This window comes from Lynx rufus, unplaced genomic scaffold, assembly GCF_022079265.1.
Source record: "Lynx rufus isolate CCGP_SWC_20201006 ecotype Redwood Valley unplaced genomic scaffold, mLynRuf1.p SCAF_6, whole genome shotgun sequence".
Lineage (NCBI taxonomy): Eukaryota > Metazoa > Chordata > Mammalia > Carnivora > Felidae > Lynx > Lynx rufus.
The window spans coordinates 137,084,897-137,110,393 of record NW_025814878.1 but is presented as its reverse complement, the minus strand read 5'-3'; the positions used below and the strand labels follow the sequence as shown (position 1 = coordinate 137,110,393).

The 25,497-nt window shown below is 37.5% G+C and overlaps 1 non-coding gene and 1 pseudogene across 1 annotated transcript; one reads left to right on the top strand and one right to left on the bottom strand.

Annotated features, from left to right (window-relative positions):
* The first annotated feature begins 441 nt into the window (after positions 1–441).
* Positions 442–545, top strand: LOC124529476 (U6 spliceosomal RNA). The gene has a single exon (XR_006966369.1). It is a non-coding gene; the product is annotated as a U6 spliceosomal RNA (small nuclear RNA).
* Positions 546–1,000: 455 nt separating this feature from the next.
* LOC124529229 (alpha-ketoglutarate dehydrogenase component 4-like) lies at positions 1,001–1,546 on the bottom strand (annotated as a pseudogene).
* Between the last annotated feature and the right edge of the window lie 23,951 nt (positions 1,547–25,497).

Below are 25,497 nucleotides of genomic sequence, written 5' to 3'. Positions count from 1 at the left end.
ACATTTGGAACAACATGGATGGACCAAAAAGGTATAATGCTAAGCAAAGTAAGTCAGACAAGGCAAATACTATATTTCACTTATATGCAGAATTTAAGAAAAAAAAAGGACAAAGGAAAAGGAAATACACAAAAACAGACTTAAATACACAGAACAAGCTCATGGTTGCCAGAGGGATGGAGGATACTGAGAGGAGTAAAAAAGACCAAGGAGATTAAAAGTACACCTATTGTGATGAACATGAATAATGTATAGAATTGTTGAATCATATTGTACACCTGAAATTAATGCTAATTGTACTTCCATAAAAAATAATAAGAAATTATAGAAACAAAGGAAAATGGAAACACAACATAACAAAACCTATGAGATATTGTAAAAGCAGTTGTGAGAGGGAAATTAATAGCATAAATTCATATTTTAAGAAAGGTAAAACATCTTGTGCTTGCTTTGACAGCACATATGCAAAAACCAGAACGATACGGAGTTTAGCATGGCCTCTGTGCAAGGATGACAAGCAAATTTGCGAAGCGTTCTGTATTTTTGCACTGTGTGGGGCTCTGCTCTGACAGTGCAGGATGTTTCTCTCTCTCCCTCCATCCCTCCCCCCTCTCAAAATAAATAAATAAACTTAAAAAAATTAAAAAAAGTAAAACATCTTAAAGATGTATCCTAACTTTACACTTCAAGAATTAGAAAAGGGAGAACAAACAAAGTCCACAGTTAGCAAAAGAAAGGACAACAAAGATCAGAGTGGAAATGAGAGACGTAGATAGAAATCAATTGGTAACTTTTTAAAAAACGTATACTTTAGTAAGCATGTAAACAAATAGGTACTCTTTTGGAGAAACTGACCGAGATACATCTATTAGGGGACACAAGTGTTCATCTAAATTTTCTATGTTTTTGGTTTTTTTTTTTTTTTTTTACGGAATATTTATTGAAGTTGATTAAAGTATAATTTCTCATGTGCCATATTGGAAGTCCTTTATAGTAAGGACTATTCTTTTGTTTGATGACAAACAGCAGCCACATGGTCAGTGATTTTTTTTGGACCTCCCCATTGGATACATTCAATTTCTTCTTGAGACACAAGTTTCTTTCTGTATTTCTGAGGTAACGCTTTTATTATTTGAGCAGTATCTGGTAGATCCAGATGCATCAGCAAATCTGGTGATTTACCTCCCTTAGAATGCTGTGAAATTGAAGAAGACTGAGATGGTTGTCCTACTGATCACAAAGCTTCTGATACACTGACTTTACAACTGTCTCTTCTGGGGGCTCCTGGGTGGCTCAGTCGGTTGAGCATCAGACTCTTGATATTGGCTCAGGTAGTGATCTCGTGTGGGATTGAGCCCGGTGTCAGGCTCTGTGCTGTGTGTGAAGCCTGCTTAGGATTCTCTCTTCTTCTCTCTCTTGAACATGTTTTCTCTCTCAAAGTAAATATTTGAAAAGACTGGTGTCTTCTGTCAGGGAACCTTAATGGAATATGTGGCTTGACTACCTGAATGACCTTGCTGGCAGATGCCATCTTGGTGCCCATCATGACTCTGAGATGGGGCAGCTTCTGGGGTACTTGGTAGCCACAGAGATAACCATAAGTGTTTTTTTTTAAATAAACAAAGTTGATGAACTTTTAGCTACACTAACTCAAGAAAGAGCGAACACTCAATAAAAGTAAAATCAGAAATGAAAAACCAGACATTACAACTTACACTACATAAATACATCGGGTCCTTAGAGATTATGATCATATACCACTAAATTGCATAAAGTAGAAGCAGTTTAAATATGTAAATCAATAAATACCATTAATAGAATGAAAGATAAAAATCATACAATCAAATCTCAATAGATGCACAGCATTTGACAGCATATGATATTTTTTCATGATAAACATCTACAAACATTTGGAAATAAAAGGATATCTCAACATATTTAAAACCACTTATAATAATCTCACATCCTGACATGTGCAACAGTGAATAATTCAAAGGTTTTCCCGTAAGATCAGAATGAGACACAGTTGCCTACTATCATCACTCTTAGGCAACATAGTGCTAGAAGTCCTAGCTATAGAGAAATTAGGCACCAAAGAAATAAAAGCAATCTATATTGGAAAGGAAAAAGTAAAATTGTCATTTGCAACCGATATGATCTTACATATGAAAAATCCTAAAGACTCACCCAAAAAGTATTGGAACTTATCAAACAGATTAGTAAAGTTGCAGGATATAAAATCAACACTTAAAAACCAGGTTTCAGGGGTGCCTGGGTGGCTCAGTTGGTTAAGCATCTGGCTCTTGACTTCAGCTCAGGTCATGATCTCATGGTTCATGAGATTGGGTCCCATGTTGGGCCCTGCTCTGACAGTGTGAACGGCCTGCTTGGGATTCTCTTTCTCCCCTCCACTCTGCTCATGCTCTCTCTAAAAAATAGTTAAACTTAAAAAAAAAATCTGTTGCATTTCTCTACACTACCAAAAAATACCTGAAAAAGAAACAAAATTATGCCACTTACAGTTTTATCAAAAACAAAGAAAAACTTAGGAATACATTTAACAGAGAAGGTGAAAGATGTACAATAAAAACCATAAGACCTTGGTGAAAGAAATTGAATACAACAAATGGACAAATACCTTGTTTTCTTGGTACAGAATACTATTGTTATCGTTACAATGTCCATACTACCCAAAGCCACGGATAGTTGCAATGCAAACTTTATAAAAAATGCAATGGTATTTTTAATAGAAATTGAAACATCAACCTAAAATTTGTATGGAACCATGAAAGACCCTAAATAGGTATAGCAATCATTAGGAGGAAGAACAAAGCCAGAGACGTCATGCTTCTTGATTTCAAAGTAAACTGCAAAGCTATAGTAATTACGACAGAATGGTACTGAAGAGGAAGGAAGATTGCAAAGTAGGAAGATTCTGAGCTCACTTAGTCCTGTGGGCACACCACAGCTACAACTGAATGTAATGCAACTCACTGTGAGAAAGACCTGGAGACTAGCAAAACAGCTCTTCCACAGCTAAAGATAAGAAGAGAAAGCCACCTCAAGAAGGGCAGAGGGGGAAGACATGTTTGGGAGCTAAACCCCCAATGTTACAACCCACAAATGGGAGGGATGTCACAGGTGCAGAGGCCTTCCCTGTGGAGTGATGGGTTGAAGTCCCAAATTTGACACCTCCTACCAGGAAGATTTGTCCTGGAAGATGAGCCCCCATAATGCCTGCTTTTCAAAACCAGTGGGGCTTGATGCTGGGAGGCCCAGAGGGCTTTAGGAAATGAAGACTCCAGCTTCAAGGACCCATGCACCATATCACTTGCTCTGAGAACCATCACAAAAAGAAGCAGTTTGCAAAGCACCAGGCCTATACATGATGGATATTTGTTGACTGATTTTAGGGCATGTGCTGGATGGGCAGGGATCTGTAGGAAATTTCCCTGGTGAGTGGAATTTTTATTGCTCTTCTTAATCCTGCCTTGGGGCCCCAGTGCTGGAAGGAGCCAGTTCAGATACTTTTCATCTACCTTGCTAGCACCACTTACCTTGCCCTGGCCTCCTCCTGTGGACCCATCTTGCTCCCCCTCCTGCCCTGGCAGGAACTGCTCCATTGCAGCTCCTGCCTTGCCACATCTGGGGAATAGCCTTGATAGGGACTAGTGCCTCTTTAATGTCACTCCTGCCCTAGCGAGGAGGGGGCCAGCTCTGCTCATAAGCAGGTCTACAGCAATCATAGGTGAGTCTTGGAGCCAACCACACTGGAGGGGCCAATCCCAGCCATAAGCATTCCCACAGAGTGCAGCTGGGCCTCTCATCTAGCTACACCAGGGGTCAGTCCCACACATAAAAGTAGCTGTGGTCAGGCATTGCTGCCAGTTGGGCCAGGGACTAGCCCCACCCAACAGTGTTCTATCAGCAGTCATGGCCTGGTTCCAGAAGGAGGGTACATGCAGTCCATTCAGGGGATACCCATAGAGACTGGCTCTGGTGTCCATGGGAGATTACAGTACTGAGCCCCACAGGATAGCTTCTACATAAGCCATGACCTTCTACATAAGGCCATGACAGGAGATGTAGCTGTCTTACCCAATATATAAAAATAAACACAGAGTCAGACAAAACAAGGGAGAGAAATGTGTTCCACATGAAATAAGACAAATCATCAGAAAAAAACTAAACAAAATGGACACAATCTATGTGATAATGAGTTCAAAATAATGATTATTAAGATGCCCACCACTCTTGAGAGAAGAGTGAATAAACTCAGTGAAAACTTACACCAAGAGATGGAAAAAACAAATCAGAGCTAAAGAATACAATAACTGAGATGAAAAAAAAACCCACAAGAGGCAATCAACAGATTAGATGACGTGGAAGAACTGTGCTCTGAAAGACAAGGTAGTATAAATCATCCAAGCTGACAGCAGAAAGAAAAATGACATTTAAAAAATAAGGATAAGTTGGGGTGCCTGGGTGGCTCAGTCAGTTAAGTTGGCTCAGGTCATGACCTCTTGATGCATGAGTTTGAGCCCCACCATCAGGCTCTGTGCCGACAGCTTGGAGCCTAGAGCCTACTTCGGATTCTGTGTCCTCCCTCTGCCCCTCCCCAGCTCATGCTCTGTCTCTCTCTTAAAAGTAAATTTAAAAACTTTAAAAAAATGAGGATAAGAGATGACCTCTGAATATACAAATATTCACATTTTTTGTGTCCCCAAAGGAAAACAGAGACAGGGGCAGAAAATTCATTTGAAGAAATTGTAATTGAAAATTTCCCTAGTCCAGGAGGGAAACCAAATATTTAGGTCTAGGAAGCACACAGAAGCACAAAAAGGATGCACCCAGAGAGGTCCACACTAAGACACATAATAATTAAAATGTCAAAAATTAAAGATAGAGAATCTTAAAAGCAGTAAGAGAATCCATTAATTGATAAATGGATAAAGAATATGTGGTGTGTGTATATTATATTAGATATAATGGAATATTATTCAGCCATGATAAAGCATTTGTGACAACATAGATGGAACCAAGCTAATACTCCTATCCAACTGTTCCCAGCCAATGGTACCACCCCACACCTCAGAGCTCAGACGGGGTTACTGGGGCACCTGGGTGGCTCAGTCGGTTGGGCGTCTGACTTTGGCCCAGGTCATGATCTCCTGGTTTGTGGGTTTGAGCCCCACATCAGGCTCTCTGCTGACAGCTCAGAGCCTGGAGCCTGCTTCAGATTCTGTGTCTTCCCCTCTCTGCCCCCTCCCACTCATTGTCTGTAGGTTTCTCAAAAATAAATGTTAAAAAATTTAAAAAAAGAATAAAGATGTTACCAGCAGACATGTTCAGAAATCTAAATTGAGCTGACTGATAAAGAGCAGTCTCTGTCAAAGTGAAATCGTGAAGTCTGGAAAAGGCAAGTGCTTATTCAAATAGACAGATACCAATGTAAAAATAATGACAAAAAATCTGGTAAACATGACACTACCAAAGCAGCGTCAATAATTAAACCTAAGGAAATGTATATTCATAATTGTCACACAAAGAATTCAGAAAAGTTCTCTTAAAGTAGTTTAATAAACTACATGGACACACAGATCACTAAATGAAATTAGGAGAACAATGCATGAAAAAATAAGGTCAAATAGAGACCATAAAAAAAATACTCCCAGAAATTATAGAGATGAAAAATACATGGAACAGAAGAATTCAATAGAGAGCTTCAAAAGTTGACTAGTGCATCCAGAGGAAAGAATTAATGACCTATATGACAAGACATTTGGAATTATCCAGTCACAGGAGCAAAAAGAGGGAAAAAGTAAAAAAGAGTGAGGAAAAACTTATTGGACTTATGGGACATAATGAAAAGGAACAATATTCACATTATGGGAATTCTAGAGGAAGAAGAGAAAAAGGGATAAAAAGCATTTTTAAGGCAATAATGGTTAAAGGCTTCTTTAAACTTGGGAAAAACTTACATCCTGGTCCATTAGACTTAAAGTACCCAACAGTGGTTGAACCTGATTAGGGCTACACCAAGACATATGATTAAATTGTCAAAAGTCAAACACAACACATTAATTTTGAAAGCAGCCAGAAGAAAGTTCCTTATGAAGAAATCCCCATAATGCTATTGGTGGATTTCTCAGCAAAACTTTTCAACTTAGGGGAGAGTGGAATGATACATTTCAAATTCAGAAAGAAAAAAAAAAGTCAACAAAGATTTCTGTACCCTACAAAACTGCCCTTTAGAAAAGGAGAGATCAGGGAGAGTGGGGTCAACATGGCAGAGAAGTAGGGGCATCCATACTTCCCACACCTCTCAAACAAAGAAGTGCTGAAGCCAAAGGACTTTGAACCCCAGAGTCTGGGAGGAAAACAGACTGAATATACCAGGAAGAAAATGGGAAAACTGGAGAAAAGATAGGTGGGTGATTGTGAACTGGGGGAGATAAAAAAGGCCACGTGGGCATGGAGGGGAGGGACCCCCTTCTGCGGAGAAACAAAGGGAAGAGAAAGCGGCTAGGGAAGTGTAGGACCATATCTGGACAGGAGAAAGACCTCAGACTGAGACTGAGAGGGATCCTATCTCTAACTGCAGGGCTTTCTTTGGACTGGGGCCAGTTCCCTGTTTGCACACCTGGGGAGGAGGGGAGCCAGTCCTGGCTTTGGTGGTAGGTCAGGGGCACAGTCCGCAGTTGGAGAAAGCGGTCCCCTCCTAGAGGGCTGCACGATAGTACAAAGCCTGCCTGCGCTGCCACTCCTGGGCTCAGTGGCTGGCAGTCTTCAGTAGGAGAAAGCGGCTCCCTCTCTGAAGTGCTGTGGGAAAAGAAAAATCCTGCCTGTGGCCACCACCCCTGGGGCTTGGCGGTGAGGTTAGCAGTGCAGTCTGCAGTAGGAGAAGGCAGTCCTCTCTGAAGTGTGGTGACACAGACAAAGCCAGCTGGGATCACATATCAGGTGCAGAGAGAGGCATTTCCCCAGTACCAGAGCGCACGGAGTGGGGCTTTGAATCCTGGCCAAGCGGAGGGTCAGGGGAGCTGGCGGAGTGAGAAGGACCACCCCCTCTGTGCCTGCAGCACAGTAACGACTACTCAAACAGAGTCCACCGGTCCAGGTCCATGGAGAAGACACTAGGGGATCACCATTCTGCCCTTCCCCGCACCCCCACCGGGGCTTCAGGGTTCATTCCTGGGGTCCATGGTGGAGGTGGGTCCAGACTACACCAAATCACACCCCTTCACACCAGGTAACTGTGAATCTACAGGAGCTGGACAGACCCTGTCGACAGCTCCTCCAGACAAGTGCTGCAGCATTGCCTGGATTAACTCAAGGTCAATTCTGGATATATAGATATTCTTCTCCCCATTTCTCCTCCTTATCTCTTCCCTCCTCTAGGCTGATTACTCTGGTTATTGGTTTGCCTAAACAGACGTATTTAATCCATTCTCTTGATACACATGTTCTTCACCTCCTTTACATTCCTTTCTCTCTCTCTAGAATAATCAAGGCATATAGTTTCTCTCTCTGGGTAACTTTATCTTCGTTTCTTTTCCCCTGCCCCTTTATTTTCCTTTCTCTCCCTCTAGATTAAGACTTTTAGTCTCTCTGCCTAGTCAATGTTTATTTTTTCTACCCCCCCCCACACCCCATAATTTCTCTGTATGTGCTCTTCCATCAGCACCGCCTCCATCCTCTTATTTACTTGTAGTTGGTGTTTTTGGGTTTTTTCAGTTTTTTGTCTTTCTTTGCGTTATTTGTTTGTGTGTGTATGCATGTTTTTGTCTCCTGTTTGTCTGTTTTCTTTATAGGGCTACTCCAAGGAACAAATCAAAGCACACCTGCTGGGGGGTCCAAAATATCACTAAGAGTAGGGTAATAAAATAACCAAAGTCACAACAACAGAGAGCAAGTAACAATCTCCAAAAAAATGCCTCCTGAAGGGCCAGGCCGTGGAGAGTGTATGACCCCCCCCCTCCCCGCTTTACTATAGCAGTGCTCACAGGTGCAAAGCACACAAGCTTTTAAAATGCATAAGGGACAGAAAACTACCCAAAATGATGAAATGAAAAAATTCTCCTCAAAAGAAATTCCAGGAAGTAGCAACAGCTAACAAATTGATCAAAACCGATTTAAGCAAAATAACTGAACAAGAATTTAGAAAAATTGCCATAAAGTTAATTGCTGGGCTTAAAAAAAAGCATAGAGGACAGCAGAGAATCTATTGCTACAGAGATCAAGGGACTAAAAAATAATCATGATGAATTAAAAATGCTATAAATGAGGTGCAAAATAAAATGGAGTCAGCCACAGCATAGGTTGAAGAGGCAGAGGGGAGAAGAGGTGAATTAGAAGATAAAATTATGGAAAAAGAGGAAGCTGAGGAAAAGGGAGATTAAAAAATCCAGGAGTACAAGGGGAGAATTAGAGAACTAAGTGATGCAATCAAACAGAACAATACCTGTATCATAGGAATTCCAGAAGGAGAGAGAGAGAAAGGGGCTAAAGGTGTACTTGAACAAATCATAGCCAAGAACTTCCCCAATCTGGGGAAGGAAATAGGCATTGAAATCCAAGAGGCACAGAGAACTCCCTTGAGATGTAACTTGGATGGATCTTCTGTATGAACTATCAGAGTGAAACTGGCAAAACAAGAATAAAGAGAGAATTTTGAAAGCAGCTAGGGATAAATGGGCCCTGACATACAAAATAGACACATAAGGGTAGTAGCAGACCTATCTACTGAAACTTGACAGGCCAGAAAGGAATGGCAAGAAATCTTCAATGTGATGAACAGGAAAAATATGCAGCCAAGAATCCTTTATCCAGCAAGTCTGTCATTCAGAATAGAAGGAGAGATAAAGGTTTCCCCAAACAAACAAAAACTGAAGGAATTCATCACCACTAAACCAGCACTACAAGAGATCCTAAGGGGGATCTGTGAGTGAAATGTTGCAAGGACCACAAAGTACCAGAGAAATCACTACAAGCATGAAACCTACAGATAACATAATAACTCTAAACTCATATCTTTCAATAAAACACTGAATGTAAATGGACTAAATTCTCCAATCAAAAGACACAGGGTAACAGAATGGATAAAAAAACAAGACCCATCTATTTTCTGTCTACAAGGACTATTTTAGACCTGAGGACACCTGAAGATTGAAAATGAGGGGATGGAGAACTATCTATCATACTACTGGAAGTCAAAAGAAAGCTAGAGTAGCCATACTTGTATCAGACAAACTAGACTTTAAATTAAAGGCTGTAACAAGAGATAAAGAAGGGCATTATATAATTATAGGGTCTATCCATCAAGAAGGGCTAACAATCATAAATGTCTATACACCGAATTTGGTAGCACCCAAATATATAAAACAATCGCAAACATAAGCAATCTTCTTGATAAGAATGTGGTAATTGCAATGGATAGATCTAGACAGAGAATCAATAAAGAAACAATGACCCTGAATGATATATTGGACCAAATGGACTTGACAGATATATTTAGAACTCTGCATCCCAAAGCAACAGAATATAGTTTCTTCTTGAGTGCACAGGGAACATTTTCCAAGATAGATCACATACTGGGTCACAAAACAGCCCTTCGTAAGTATACAAGAATTGAGGTCATACCATGCACACTTTCAGACCACAATGCTATGAAACTTGAAATCAACCACAGGAAAAAGTCTGGAAAACCTCCAAAAGCATGGAGGTTAAAGAACACCCTACTAAAGAATGAATGAGTCAACCAGGAAATTAGAGAAGAAATTAAAAAATATATGGAAACAAATGAAGATGAAAATACAACAATCCAAACTCTTTGGGTTGCAGCAAAGGCAGTCCTGACAGGAAAATACATTGCAATACAAGCCTGTCTCAAGAAACAAGAAAAATCCCAAAGACAAAATCTAACAACACACCTAAAGGAACTAGAAGCAGAATAGCAAAGACACCCCAAACCCAGCATAAGAGAAATAATAAAGATCAGAGCAGAAATAAACAATATAGAGTCCAAAAAAACAAAAACAAAAAAACCCACAAAACAGTAGAGCAGATCAATGAAACCAAGAGTTCGTTTTTTGAAAAAATAAACAAAATTGATAAACTTCTAAGCCAGGCTTCCCAAAAAGAAAAGAGAGAGGACCTAAATAGATAAAATCATGAATGGAAATGGAATTATTACAACCAATCCCTCAGAAATACAAGCAATTATCAGGGAATACTATGGAAAATTACATGTCAACAAACTGGACAACATGGAAGAAATGGAAAAATTACTAAACACCAACACACTTCCAAAACTCAAACGGGATGAAACAGAAAATCTGAACAGACCCAAAACTAGTGAAGAAATTCAATCAGTTATCAAAAATCTCCCAACAAATAAGAGTCCAGGACCAAATGGCTTCCCAGGGGAATTCTACCAGACATTTAAAGCAGAGGTAATACCTATCCTTCTCAAGCTGTTCCAAAAAAAGTAGAAAGGGAAGGAAAACTTCCAGACTCATTCTATGAAGCCAGCATTACTTTGATTCCCAAACCAGACAGACCCAGCAAAAAAAGAGAAGTACAGGCCAATATCCCTGATGAATATGGATGCAAAAATTCTCAACAAGATACTAGTAAATCGAATTCAACAGCATATAAAAAGAATTATTCACCATGATCAAGTGGGATTCAGTCCTGGGCTGCAGGGCTGGTTCAACATTCACAAATCAATCAATGTGATACATCACATTAATAAAAGATAAAAAACCATATGATCCTGTCAATTGATGCAGAAAAAGCATTTGGCAAAATTCAGCATCCTTTCTTAAAACCCTTGAGAGATTCAGGATAGAAGGAACATACTTTACCATCATAAAAGCCATTTATGAAAAGCCCACAGCTAATATCATAGTCAATGGGGAAAAACTGAGAGCTTTTTCCCTGAGATCAGGAACACGACAGTGATGTCCACTCTCACTGCTGTTGTTTAACATAGCGTTGGAAGTGCTAGCATCAGCAATCAGACAACAAAGTGAAATCAAAGGCATCAAAATTGGCAAAGATGAAGTCAAACTTTCATTCTTTGCAGATGACATGATACTCTACATGGAAACCCGATAGACTCCACCAAAAGTCTACTAGAACTGATACAAGAATTTGACAAAAAGTTGCAGGGTACAAAATTAATGTACAGAAATCAGTTGCATTTTTATACACCAATAATGAAGCAACAGAAAGACAAATAAAGAAACTGATCCCATTCACAACTGCACCAAGAATCATAAAATACCTAGGAATAAACCTAACCAAAGACGTAAAAGATCTTTATGCTGAAAACTATAGAAAGCTTATGAAGGAAATTGAACAAGATATGAAGAAATGGATAAACATACCATGCTTATGGATTGGAAGAATAAATATTGTTAAAATGTCAATTCTACCCAAAGCAATCTACACATTCAATGCAATCCCAATCAAAATTGCACCAGCATTCTTCTCAAAGCTAGAGCAAGCAATCCTAAAATTTGTATGGAACCACAAAAAACTTGAATAGCCAAAGTAATATTGAAGAAGATGACCAAAGCGGGAGGCATCACAATCCCAGACTTTAGCCTCTACTACAAAGCTGTAATCATCAAGACAGCATGGTATTGGCACAAAAACAGATATATAGACCTATGGAATGGAATAGAAACCCCAGAATTAGACCCACAAAAATATGACCAACTCATCTTTGACAAAGTAGGACAGAATATCCAATGGAAAAAAGATGGTCTCTTTAACAAATGGTGCTGGGAGAGCTAGACAGCAACATGCAGAAGAATGAAACTAGACCACTTTCTTACACCATTCACAAAAAGAAACTCAAAATGGATAAAGGACCTGAATGTGAGACAGGAAACCATCAAAACCCTAGGAGAGAAAGCAGGAAAAAACCTCTCTGACCTCAGCCGCAGCAATTTCTTACTTGACACATCCCCAAAGGCAAGGGAATTAAAAGCAAAAATGAACTATTAGGACCTCATGAAGATACAAACTTCTGCACTGCAAAGGAAACAATCAACAAAACTAAAAGGCAACCGATGGAATGAGAAAAGATATATGCAAATGACATATCAGATAAAGGTCTAGTATCCAAAATATATAAAGAACTCACCAACTCCACACCTGAAAAACAAATAATCCAGTGAAGAAATGGGCAGAAAACATGAATAGACCCTTTTCCAAAGAAGACATCCAGATGGCCGACACATGAAAAGATGTTCAACGTCACTCCTCATAAGGGAAATACAAATCAAAACCACACTGAGATACCACCTCATGCCAGTTAGAATGGCTAAAATGAACAAATCAGGAGACTATAGATGCTGGAAAGAGAAACGGGAACCCTCTTGCACTGTTGGTGGGAATGCAAACTGGTGCAGCCGCTCTGGAAAACAGTGTGGAGGATCCTCAAAAAATTAAAAATAGATCTACCCTACTACCCAGCAATAGCACTGCTAGGAATTTGCCCAAGGAATACAGGAGTGCTGATGCATAGGGGCCCTTGTACCCCAATGTTTATAGCAGCACTCTCTTTTTTTTTTAATTTTTTTAAATTTATTTTTGAGACAGAGAGAGACAGAGCATGAACGGGGGAGGGTCAGAGAGAGAGAGAGAGAGACACAGAATCGGAAGCAGGCTCCAGGCTCTGAGCGGTCAGCACAGAGCCCAACCCGGGATTCGAATTCACGCACCACGAGATCATGACCTGAGCCGAAGTTGGACGCTCAACCGACTGAGCCACCCAGGCGCCCGCAGCACTTTCAACAATAGCCAAATTATGGAAAGAGCCTAAATGTCCATCAACTGACGAATGGGTAAAGATGTGGTTTATATATATAATGGAATACTACTTGGCAATGAGAAAGAATGAAATCTGGCCATTTGTAGTAAAGTGGATGGAACTGGAGGGTATTATGCTAAGTGAAATAAGGCAGAGAAAGCCAGATATCATATGTTTTCACTCATATGTGGAACTTGAGAAACTTAACAGAAGACCATGGGGGAGGGGAAGAGGGAATAAAAGTTACAGAGAGGGAGGGAAGCAAACCATAAGAGACTCATAAATACTGAGAACAAACTGAGGGTTGATGGGGGCTAAGGGTTAGGGGAGAGGGGAAAGTGGGTGATGGGCATTAACGAGGGCACCTGTTGGGATGAGCACTGGGTGTTGTATGGAAACCAATTTGACAATAAATTATATTTAATAAAAAAAGGAGAGATCAAGACTTTTTCAACAAACAAAAACTAAGAGAGTTTATACCAGTAAACCTGCTTTAGCAGAATTGCCAAAGAGCTTGTTAGTGGAAGTAAAATGGTGATAATTATCATAAACACATAACAAAATAGTCTAAAACTCCCTGGTTATGGTAAACATATAGTCAAAATTAGATTCTAGTTTGTAGTTCATTTACAAGTTTAGTTTAAAAGTTAAAAATAAAATGTAGTAAAAGCAATCATAACTACAACAATCTGTTCTTGGATACACAATACAAAAAAAAGTGTGTAACCTGTAACATCAATACCATAATATTGAGGTAACACTTAGGGATGATTTTGAAGTTAAGTTGTTGTTAGTTTAAAATAGGGTATCATGATGTTAAGATACTTTATATAAACCTCATGGTTACTGTAAGATAAAAAACTCCTAGATGAGGTCCTGTCACTGAGAAAAAAAAAAATCCCATGATTAGAAGACTTGAATTTTTAGTCATAGTCCCTAGATAATTCTCCTGAAAAAGGACAAGCAGTAAAAATGAATTTAATGTTCAACCATGCCTATATGATAAAGCCTCCATACAAATTTCAACAGCATGTGGTTCAGAGAGCTTTTAGGTTGGTGAACACATCCTCACCCAGGAGGATGATGGACTCAACTGCACAGGCAGAGAAACTTCTGTGCTTAGGATTCTTCATGGCCTTGCCTTTTGTATCTCTTCGTGTAGCTGTTCATCTGCATTCTTTAAGTGTTCCTTTAATAAACTAATAAACAGAAGTGTTTTCCTGGGTTCTGTGAGCTGCTCTAGCAAATTAATCCAACATGAGGGTGGAGCTGTTGATTTTACCCATTCTGATGAGTGTGAGATGATATCTCATTGTAGTTTTGATTTGCATATTTCTGATAATGAGTGATGTTGAGCATCTTTTCATGTATCTGTTGGTCATCTAGATGTCTGCTTTGGAAAAATGTCTGTACATATCTGCTGCCCATTTATAAATTAGTTTATTCATTTTTTGGGTGTTGAGTTTTATAAGCTTTTAAAATATATTTTGGATACTAACCCTTATCAGATATCTCATTTGCAAATATCCTCTCCCATTCCATAGATTGCCTTTTAGTTTCGTTGACTGTTTCCTTCCTGTGCAGCTTTTTATTTTGATAAAGTCTCAATATTTTTGCTTTTGTTTCCCTTGCCTCAGGAGACATATCTAGAAAGAAGATGCTACAGCCTATGTCAAAGGAGTTACTGTTTGTGTTCTCTTCTATGATTTTTATGGTTTCAGGTCTCATATTTAGTTCTTTCATCCATTTTGCATTTATTTTTGTGTCTGGTGTAAGAAAGTGGTCCAGTTTCATTGTTTTGCATGTTTCTGTCTAGTTTTCCCAACATAATTTGTTGAAGAGATGATTTTTTTCCATTGGATATTGTTTCCTGCTTTGTGGAAGATTAATTGACCATATTAATTGACCCAGTTCATTTCTGGGTTTTCTAATCTGTCCCACTGATCTATGTGTCTATTTTTGTGCCAGGACCATACTGTTTTTACCACTGCAGCTTTGTAATATAATTTGAAGTCTGGAATTGTGATGCCCTCCAGCTTTGTTTTTCTTTTTCAAGATTGCTTTGGCTTTTCCCATGCCTATTCTGGTTCCATACAAATTTTAGGATTCTTTATTCTAGTTCTGTGAGAAATGCTGGTGGTATTTTGATAGAAATTGCATTAAATGTTAGATTGCTGTAGGTAGTATAGGCATTTTAACAAGATTCGTTCTTCTAATCTGTGAGCATAGAATGTCTTTCCATTTCTTTGTGTCATCTTTAATTTCTTTCATTACTGTTTCAGTTTTCAGAGTACATATCTTTCACCTCTTTGGTTAGGTTTACTCCTAAGTATCTTATGGTTTTTGATACAATTGTAAATGGGAGTGATTCCTTGATTTCTCTTTCTGCTGCCTCATTATTCTGCTGCCTCAGAAATGCAACAGATTTCTGTACATTGATTTTATATCCCGTGACTTTACTGAATTCGTGTATCAGCTCTAGCAAATTTTGGGTGGAGTCTTTCACGTTTTCTATATAAAGTATCATGTCATCTGCAAATAGTGAAAATTCGACTTATTCCTTGCTGATCTGGATGCCTTTTCTTCTTCTTGTCTGAATGCTGTGGCTAGGACTTCTAATGCTATGTTAAATAAGAGTGCTGATAGCGGACATCTCAGGTTTGCTCCTGACTATGGAGGAAGAGTTCTCAGTTTTTCCCCATTCAGGATAATATTAACTCTGGGTTTTTCATATATGGCCTTATTTATGTTGAGATATGTCCCCTCTGACCCTACTTTGTTGAGGGTTATCATGAGCGGATGTTGTACTCTGTCAAATGCTTATTCTGCATCTATTGAAATGATCATATGGTTCTTACCCTTTTTTTTAAGTTTATTTATTTTTAAGAGACAAGGAGACAGAATGCAATCAGGGGAGGTGCAGAGAGAGACTGAGACAGAGCATCTGAAGAAGGTCCCAGGCTCTGAGCTGTCAGCACAGAGTCCATCGCAGGGCTTGAACTCACGAACTGTGAGTTCATGAACTGAGCTGAAGTTGGATGCTTAACTGACTGAGCCACCCAGCTGCCCCAGCTCTTACCCTATTTTTAATGTGATGTATCATGTTGATTGATTTGAAAATATTGAACTACACTTGAAGCCCAGGAATAAATCCCATGTGATCATGGTGACTGATTTTTTTTTTTTTTTAGTGTACTGTCGGATTTGGTTTTTTGGTGTTTTTATTGATAATTTTTGCAACTATGGTCATCAGGGATATCGGCCTCTAGTTTTCTTTTTTAGTGGTGTCTTTATCTGATTTTGGTATCAGAGTAGCGTTGGTCTCATATAATGAATTTGGAGGTTTTCCTTACTTTTCTATTTTTTGGGAATAGTTTGAGAAGAGTAGGTATTAACACTTCTTTAAGTTTTTGGTAGAAGATGCCTGTGAATCCATTTGATCTTGAAATTTTTGGAAGATTTTTGATTACAGATTAATTTTTTTTACTGGTTATTGGTCTAAGTTTTCTATTTCCTCCTGTTTCAGTTTTTGTAGTGTATATATTTCTAGGAATTTATCCATTTCCTGCAGGCTGTCCAATGGTTTGCATATAGTTTTTCATGATATTCTTTTGTAGTTGTTTGTATTTCTGTGGTGTTATTTCTCTTCTCTAATTTGTGATTTTATTTATTTCAGTCCTTTATCTTTTCTTTCTAATAAGTCTATCTAGGAGTTTATCACTTTGATTTTTTTGAAAGAGCCTGCTCCTGCTTTCATTGTTCTGTTCTACTTTTTTGAACTATCTCTATCATTTATTTCTGCCCTAATCTTTCCTTCCCTCTGCTAGCTTTAGGTTTCATTTGTTGTTTTATAGCTCCTTTAATGTTAGATTAGGTTGTTTGAGATTCTTCTTACTTCTTCAGATGAACCTGTATTCTATATACTTCTTTCTTAGAATTGCCTTTTCTGCATCCCAAAGGCTTTGGCCCATTGTGTTTTCATTGACATTTGTTTCCATGTATTTTAAAAAACTTTTTTCTTTGATTTCCTGGTTGGCCCATTCATTGTTTAGTAATATGTTGTTTAATCTCCATGCATTTGTGGTCTTCCAAATTTTTTCTTGTGGTTGACTTCAAGTTTCATAGGTTTGTGGTCAGAAAATATGCATGGTATGATATCAATCTTTTCATTCTTGGTGAGGCCTGATTTATGACCCAGTATATGATCTATTCTGGAGAACGTTTCATGTGCACTTGAAAAGAATGTATTTTGTACTGTGTATTCTGTTGCTGTAGAATGGAATGTTTTGAGTGTATCTGTTAAGTCCATCCTGTCCAGTGTGTCACATAAAGCCATTGTTTCCTTTTTGATTTTATGTTTAGATCATCTGTCTGTTGAAGTAAGTGGGATGTTAAAATCTCCTATTGTGTTATTATCAATTTGTTTGTGTTTGTTTTTGTTTTATATATTTTGGTGTTCATGTTGGGTGCATAAATATTTACAATTGTGATATTCTTGTTGGATTGCCTCCTTTATTATAATATAGTGCCCTTTTTCATCTCTTATTGCAGTCTTTGGTTTAATGTCTGGTTTGTCAACATGATTTTATATATAGACAATCCTAGTCTCCACTGAAAAACTGTCAGATCTAATCAGGAAATTCAGTAAATTTGCATAAGAAAATTAAACAAAATTAATATACAAAATTAACTACAAAGCCAGCAGTTTTTATACACTAACAATAAATTTCAAAAGAAATAAATCTAAAACAGCATCAAAAGTAATAATATATGTAGGAATAAATTTAGCCAAGGAAATAGAAAGATGTCTACTCTTAAAACTTCAAGACATTGCTGAAATTAATCAAAGCAGACACAACCAGAATGGTATACCATGTTCATGGAGTAGAAGAATATTGTTAAAATGTCCATACAATACAATACCATCTATAAAATACAATGACATTTAAAATGTCCATATAATACAATGCCATCTTTAGATTAAATGAAATCACTATAAAGATTCCAATGGGCTATTATACAGAGGTACAAAAACCAGTCCAATGTGTACATGGAATCACAAAAGACCCTAAATTGCCAAAGAAACTCTGAGAAAAAGAACAAAGTTGGAGGCATCAGACATCCTGATTTCAGGATATATTATAAAACTATAGTGTTCTAAACAGTATGGTACTGGCATAAAATCAAATATTGACCAATGGAACAAAAAAGAGAATCCAGAATTATGCCCATGCAAATGTGGTCAACTAATATTTGACAAGGAAGTCAAGAGTAGTCAATGAAAAAGGTTTTGTAAATGGATATTTACAAAGGTTTTGTAAATTGGATATTTACATGTTAAAGAATGAAACAAGATCCTTATCCTACTCACAAAATTTAACTTAAAATGGATTAAAGATTTACATATAAGACTGGAACTGTAGAATTCCTAGTAGAAAACAGGCAAAAAGCTCTTTAATATGTCTTGGCAATGATTTTTTTTGGATTACATCTAAAGCACAAGCAACACAATAATAAGCCAGTGAGCCTTTATCAAACTAAAAATCTTTACAGCAAAAGAAATAATCAACAAAATTAAAAGACTATACAGTGGGAAAATATTTACAAACCATATATCTGATCAGGGGTTAATAACTAAAATATACAACAATATCATACAATTCAATAACAATAAAACAAGTAATTTAATTTAAAATAGTCAAAGGATTTGAATAGATATTATTTTAAAGAAGATATAGAATAGCCAAGAGGTGCATGAAATGGTACTCAACGTTACTAATTTCTAGGGAAATGCAAATCAAACCGCAATGATATCACCTCATGCCTCTTTGAATGGTAATTATCAAAAACACAAGAAATATCAAATGCTGGTGAGAATGCAGAGAAAGGGAAAGGCTTGATCACTGTTGGTATGGTACACTGCTGTATGGTACATTTGAAAGGCTTTAAGAGAATACATCCTAAGAATCTTCATCATCACAAGAAAAATAAAGGTTTTATTTTTTGTGTTTGTCACGTTTTGTTTTTTTTCTATCTGTATGAGATGATGGGTGTTATCTAAACCTGTGGCTATCATTTCACAATATATAAGTCATACATGCCATACATCTTAAACTTATAATGCTTTATGTAAATTATATATCCTTAAAACTGGAGGAAAAATAAAAAGCTTCTTCAGAGCAAAATAAAAAATGAAGGAGTTCAGAAGAATGGCAGAGTAGGAGGATCTTGAGCTTACCTTGTCCCTTAGACACACTAATATAACAGCTATACCTATGAAATTAACTCTCCAAATTACATGAAAGGTGGCAAAACAGAGCTTCCATTGTTAATCATAGACGACCACCTTCAAAAAGGTAGAAGGGGCAGAGATGTGGGTGGAAAGCAAATCCCCAGTGAGACTAACCATAAATGGGAGGGATACCACAAGCATGGAGAAGGAGGAAGGTCAGATACCACCCCAGGCAATGGAAACCTCCACTTAAAAAATGAGTCCATATAATACCTGATTTGATAATCAACAGGGCTCAACTCCAGGAGCTTTTAAAATCAGCAGGGCTTAATTCCAGGTATTTTAAAAATCATCCATCTTAACTCTAGGACAGACAGAAGGCAATAGGAAACTGAATCACCACCTTAAGAACAGTCACAGTAAATACCTTGGCCTGAGACACGACACAGACACAGCAGTTTGAAAAATGCATAACATATACATGAAGGAGATGATAACTCTTCTCAGAACATGCACTAGAAGGGCAAGGATCTTCAGATTTTCCAAGAACAGAAGTGTTGGCAGATGTCATTTCTCTTTCCTTTTCTAGCCTATATGTCCAGACACTTGCAGGATGCTGCACTAACACTCTCCACCTATCTTGCTAGCACCGTGGGCCTTATCCCCACATCCCCCTGAAAACCCACCCATCTGTTCATCAGGCATCCTTCCAAATCATCTCCTGCCCTTTCACAACCTGTAAGCAGCCCAGAGACTGGCACCACTCCAAAGTGATGGGGGAGAGGAGATTATTCCACATGTCAGTGTGCCCCAAGTTCCAGCAGGCAAATCTTTCAGCTGACTGCTCAGGGTGAAAGCCCTGTCATTTGTTGAGCCCACAAAAACTGTGGCAGGGAGGTAATTAAAGTTATCTCATCTGACTGCTCACCCTACCCATCAATAAAGCCTCTTGACTTCGGAGGGAGAAACTGCTGCCCTTTGGTGCACCTGCACCTGTGTCAGAAAGACTAACTGCAGACATCTAGCCTGATTGCTGACTTTACAACTTATAAGCCTGTGGAGGCTTTAGGGAGACCATCCAGTAATACAGGGACAAAATTCCATCCACCATACCCACAGAAGGCAAAGCAGGTCATTGCAGCCCACTGTGTTGAGGGAAAATGCAGCTAAGCCACAATGGTAGGGCACATACAGCCAACTTAGAAGATACACCTGTGGCACCTGGTTGTGGTGATGGGGGAAAGGGACCATACTACAGGGCACCACAGGACCTCTTCTACACAAGGCTACTACATGCAAGACTAGGAAATGTAGCTGACTTCCCTAATCCATAGAAATAAACATAGAGAGTTAGACAAAGTGAGGAGAAAGAGGAATATGTCCCAAATAAAGAACATGATAAAAACCACAGCAAAAGAGCTAAGTGAAATTGAGATAAGCAATGTGCCTGACAAAGAATTCAAAGCAATGGTCGTGAAGATACTGAACTTGAGAAAAAAGTGGACTCAGTGAGAACTTCGACAGAGAGATAGAAAATATCAAAAAGAGGCATAGATAAAAAAATTTACTAATTCAAATAAAAAACACAGAAAGAGTCAACAGCAGATCGGAGGATGCAGAAGAATGTGTCAAATCTAGAAGACAAGGTAATGGAGAGCAACCAAGCTGAATAGCAAAAGAAAAAAGGATAATAAAAATGAGAATGAGTTAATGGAACTCAGCAATATCATTAAACATAATAGCATTTACATTATAGGGACTCCATAAGTAAAAGAGAAGAGGGCAGAAAACTTACTTGGAGAAATACCTGAAAAGTTTTTTAATCTGGGAAAAGAAACAAATGTCTAGGTCAAGAAACACAGTCCCTAACAAGGTGAACCTGAAAAAGTCCACACCAAGACACATAATAATTAAAATGACCAAAAGTAGTGAGAAGGATAATTTAAAAAGTAGCAAGAGAAAAGAAAATAGTTATATACAATGTAAACCTCATTAAACTATCAGCTAATTTTTTGTCAGAACATTGCAAGCCAGAACAGAGTGGCATGATATATCCAAGTACTGAAAGAAGAAAAAAAACCCCTGCAACTAAAAATACTCTACCCAGCAAGATTATCATTCAGAAAAGAAGAGATAGTTTCCCAAAGGAAGAAATTAAGAAAGTTCATAACCATTAAACCAGCCTTATGAGAGATGTTAAAGGTAATTCTTTGAGTGGTAAGAAAAGGCTATAAATGGAAGAAATTAATGGAAAAAATTTTTCACTAGTAAAAGCAAACATTTAGTAAAAGTAGATTAATCACTTATAAAGCTAGTATGGAGGTTAAAACACAACACTAATCAATTATATGTTCAATAATTGGTCAAAGGTGCACAAAATAAAAAGATGTAAAATATGACATCATGTATACAAAACTTGGAGGGGGCACTTAAAATTTAGTGCTTTAAGTCTGTGTTTAAACTTAAGCAACTATCAATTTAATATAGACTATTATATGCATACAATGTTATGTATGACCTCAGTGGTAACCACACACAAAAAAACATATAATAGATGCCTAAAAAAGAGAAAGGAATCCAAGCAAAATAATAAAGGCATCAAATCAAAGGAAGGAAAAAAAGAAAGGAGCACAGAAGAACTACAAAAACAAGTCATAAATAGTTAACAAAATAGTGATAAATACATACCTATCAATAATTACTTTAAATGTAAACAAACGAAATGCTCCAATCAAAAGACACAGTGTGACTAAATGGATTAAAAAACCCCTACTCATCTATATGCTGCCTACAAGAGACGAGACCCATGTTAGATCTAAAAGGCACATACAGACTGAAAGTGAAGAGATGGAAAAACATACCATGCAAATGGAAGGGGAAAAAGGGCAGGGTACCAATAGTTATAACAGACAAAATAGAGTTTAAAAGAAAGACTTATCAAGAAATAAAGTAGGGCACTACATAATGATAAAGGCATAAATCCAATAAGAAGATATAAAAAATTGTAAATGTCTATACACCCAACATAAGAGCATCTAAGTACATAAAGCAAATATTTACAGACATAAAGGTAGAAGGGGACAGTAATACAATAATAGTAGGGGTCATTATCAGCCCATCTACATCAATGGATAAATCATCCAGACAAAATCAACAAAGAAACAGTGACTTTGAATGACACAGATAGCCTAAACAGATATATACAGAACATTCCATTCAAAAAACAGAATACATATTCAAGTGCACATGGAACATTCTCCAAGATAGATCATATATCAGGCCACAAAACGTGTCAAAAATGTAAGAGGACTGATGCCATCTGAAGCATCCTTTCACCACAACAGTATGAAACTAGAAATTAATTACAAGGAAAAAATCTGGACAAAACACAAACGTGGAGGCAAAACAACAGGACACCAAACGACAATTGGGTCAATAAATAAATCAAAGAATAAATGAAAAATACACGGAAACTCAGCAAAGGCAGTTCTTTGAGGGAACTTCATTGTGATACAGGTCTACCTCAAGAAATAAGAAAATTTGAAATAAAGAAACTAACACCTAGAAGAGTTAGAAAAAGAAGAACAAAGAAAACCTCAAACTAGTAGAAATAAGGAAATTTAAACAAGGATAGAGCAGAAATAAATGAAATAGAGACTAAAAAACAATAGAAAATATTATGAAACAAAGAACTGGTTCTTTGAAAAGATAAAATTGAAAAATTTTTAGTCTGACTCATCAAGAAAAAAAGGAGAGGACTCAAATATACAAAAGCAGACATTAAGTGAGAGAAAACAACTCACGCCACAGAAATACAAAGGGTTATGTAAATATAAAAAAATATTTACCAGCAAAAGGGAAAACCTAGACAAAATGGATAAACTGCCAGTAGCATACAATTAAAAAAAGTATATCAGGAAGAAAGAAAATTTGAACAGATTACTAGTAATAAAGGTGAAATTAAAAAAAAATTAAAAAAATCAAGAAAACTTTTCAAATCATTCTACCAAGGTCAGCATTACACAGATACCAAAACCAAAGACACCAGGAGAAAAGAAAACTATAGGCCAATATCTCTGAACAAATTTTTACAAAATATTAACAAAATCAATCAAAAACGCATTAAAAAACATCACCATCAAGTGAGATTTTTTTATAGGACTCAGAAGGATGCTTCTATATTCCAAATCAATGTAATGCATCACACTAACAAGAGGAAAGATTTTTTAAAAAGAAGAAAGATAAAAACAATATGATAATCCCAATAGATACAGAAATGCGTTTGACAAATCAACACCAAATCCTGATCAAACTCAACAAAATGAGGTTAGAGGAAACATATCTTAACATACTAAAGTCATATACAACAAACCCACAACAGCATGCTAAATGTTGAAAAGCTGAGAGCTTTTCCTCTAAGACAGAAGCGAGACAACTACGTTCATACTCACCACTTTTATTCAACATAGTGCTAGAAGCCACACCTGCAGCAATCAGGCACGAAATAAAAGGTATTATAATTAATAAAGAAGTAAAACTATCGTTATAGATGACATGATGCTACATATAGAAAACTCTGAAGGCTCTAACAACGATTAGATCTAAAAAATTAATTCAGTAAAGTTGAAGGATACTAACTTAAAACACAGAAATATGTTGCATTTCTATACACTGATAACAAAGCAACAGAAAATTAAAAAAAAGAAATACCATTAACAACCGCACCAGAAAAAGAATAAAATACCTAGGAATAAATATAGCCATACAGGAAAGACCTACATTTTGAAAGCTAGAAGACACTGATGAAAGAAACTGAAGATAACACAAATAAAAAGATGCCATGCTCATTGTGTAAATAATTATTAAGTTGTCTATACTACCAAAGCAATATACATATTCAATGTAATCCCTGTCACAATGCCAATAGCATTTTTGACGGAATGAGAAAAAATAATCCTAAAATTTGTATAGAACCACAAAAGACCTTGAATAGCCAGTGAAAGTTGAGACAGAAGATTAAAGCTAGAGGTACCACAATCCCAGAGTTCAAGTTGCACTACAAAGCCACGGTAATCAACCCACTATGATACTGGCACAAAAATAGAGACATAGACCAATGGTACAGAATGGAAGGCCAAGAAATAAACCCAAACCTATAGAGTCAATCTATGACAGAGTAGGAAAGAATATACAATGAAAAGAGATAGTCTCTTCAGTAGACGGTGCTGGGAAAGCTGAACAGTTACATGCAAAAGAATGAAACTGGACCACTTTCTTATACCATACACAAAAAATGACCTCAAAATGATTTAAATGTGAGATCTGGAATCATGAAACTCCTAAAATAACACATAGGCAGTAATCTCTTGGACATTGCCCTTAATAACACATTTATGGCTATGTTTCCTCCAGCAAAGGAAACAAAATCAAAATTAAAGTACTGGGACCACGTCGAAATAAAAAAGCTTTTGCACAGTAAAGGAAACATTAACAAAACCAAAAGGCAATGCTGAATGGGAAAAGATATTTGTAAATGATGTATCTGATAAGGGGTGAATAATCAAAATATGTAAAGCATTTACACAGCTCAACAAAAACAACAAAACAATCCTATTAAAAAAATGGACAGAAGACCTGAAATTTACATTTTTCAACAAACCCACACACAAAAAAACCAGTTGGCTGACAGACATATGAGAAGCCACTCAGCATCACTAATTATCAGGGAAATGTAAATCAAAATCAGGGTGACCTACCATTTCCCACCAGTCAGAATGGCTAGTATTAAAAAGAGAATAACAAGTGTTGGTGACAACGTGGAAAAAAGGGAACTTTCAGGCACTATTGGTGGAAACATAAATTGGTACAGCCATTTTGGAAAACATCAGGGAGATGCCTCAAAAGTTATAAATAGAAATACTACATGATCCTGTAATTCCGTTACTGTGTATTTACTCAAAGAAAATCAAAACACAAACTTAGAAAGATATATGCATTCCTATGTTTATTGCAACATTATTTATAATAACCAAGATATGGAAGCAACTTAAATGTCCATCAAGAGATGAATGGATAAAGAACATGTGGTTTAGTCCTACATAGCCATGCATCCCAGGCCACTGTCACACACTGTACCCAGATGCATGCCCCCAGGCACCACTAGACGCTGAACTCAGCTCTTTCCAGCCATCATAGTGCACCGCACCCAGCCTCACACCCCTGGTCACCTCAGCCTCCGGCTGCCATAGCACTTTGGGAGACCCAACAAATAACCAGTGCAAATTTTGCTAAAACTGCCACTGTGCACCAAAGTTCCACGGCCGGCATGCCCCCTCAGAGCTGGCCTGACAGGGTCCCACCAACACCACAAAGAACAAGTGCAGTCCAGAACAGGGAGAGAGTGAGTGCAGATAACTGCACTGAAAGGAAAAGGGAACCA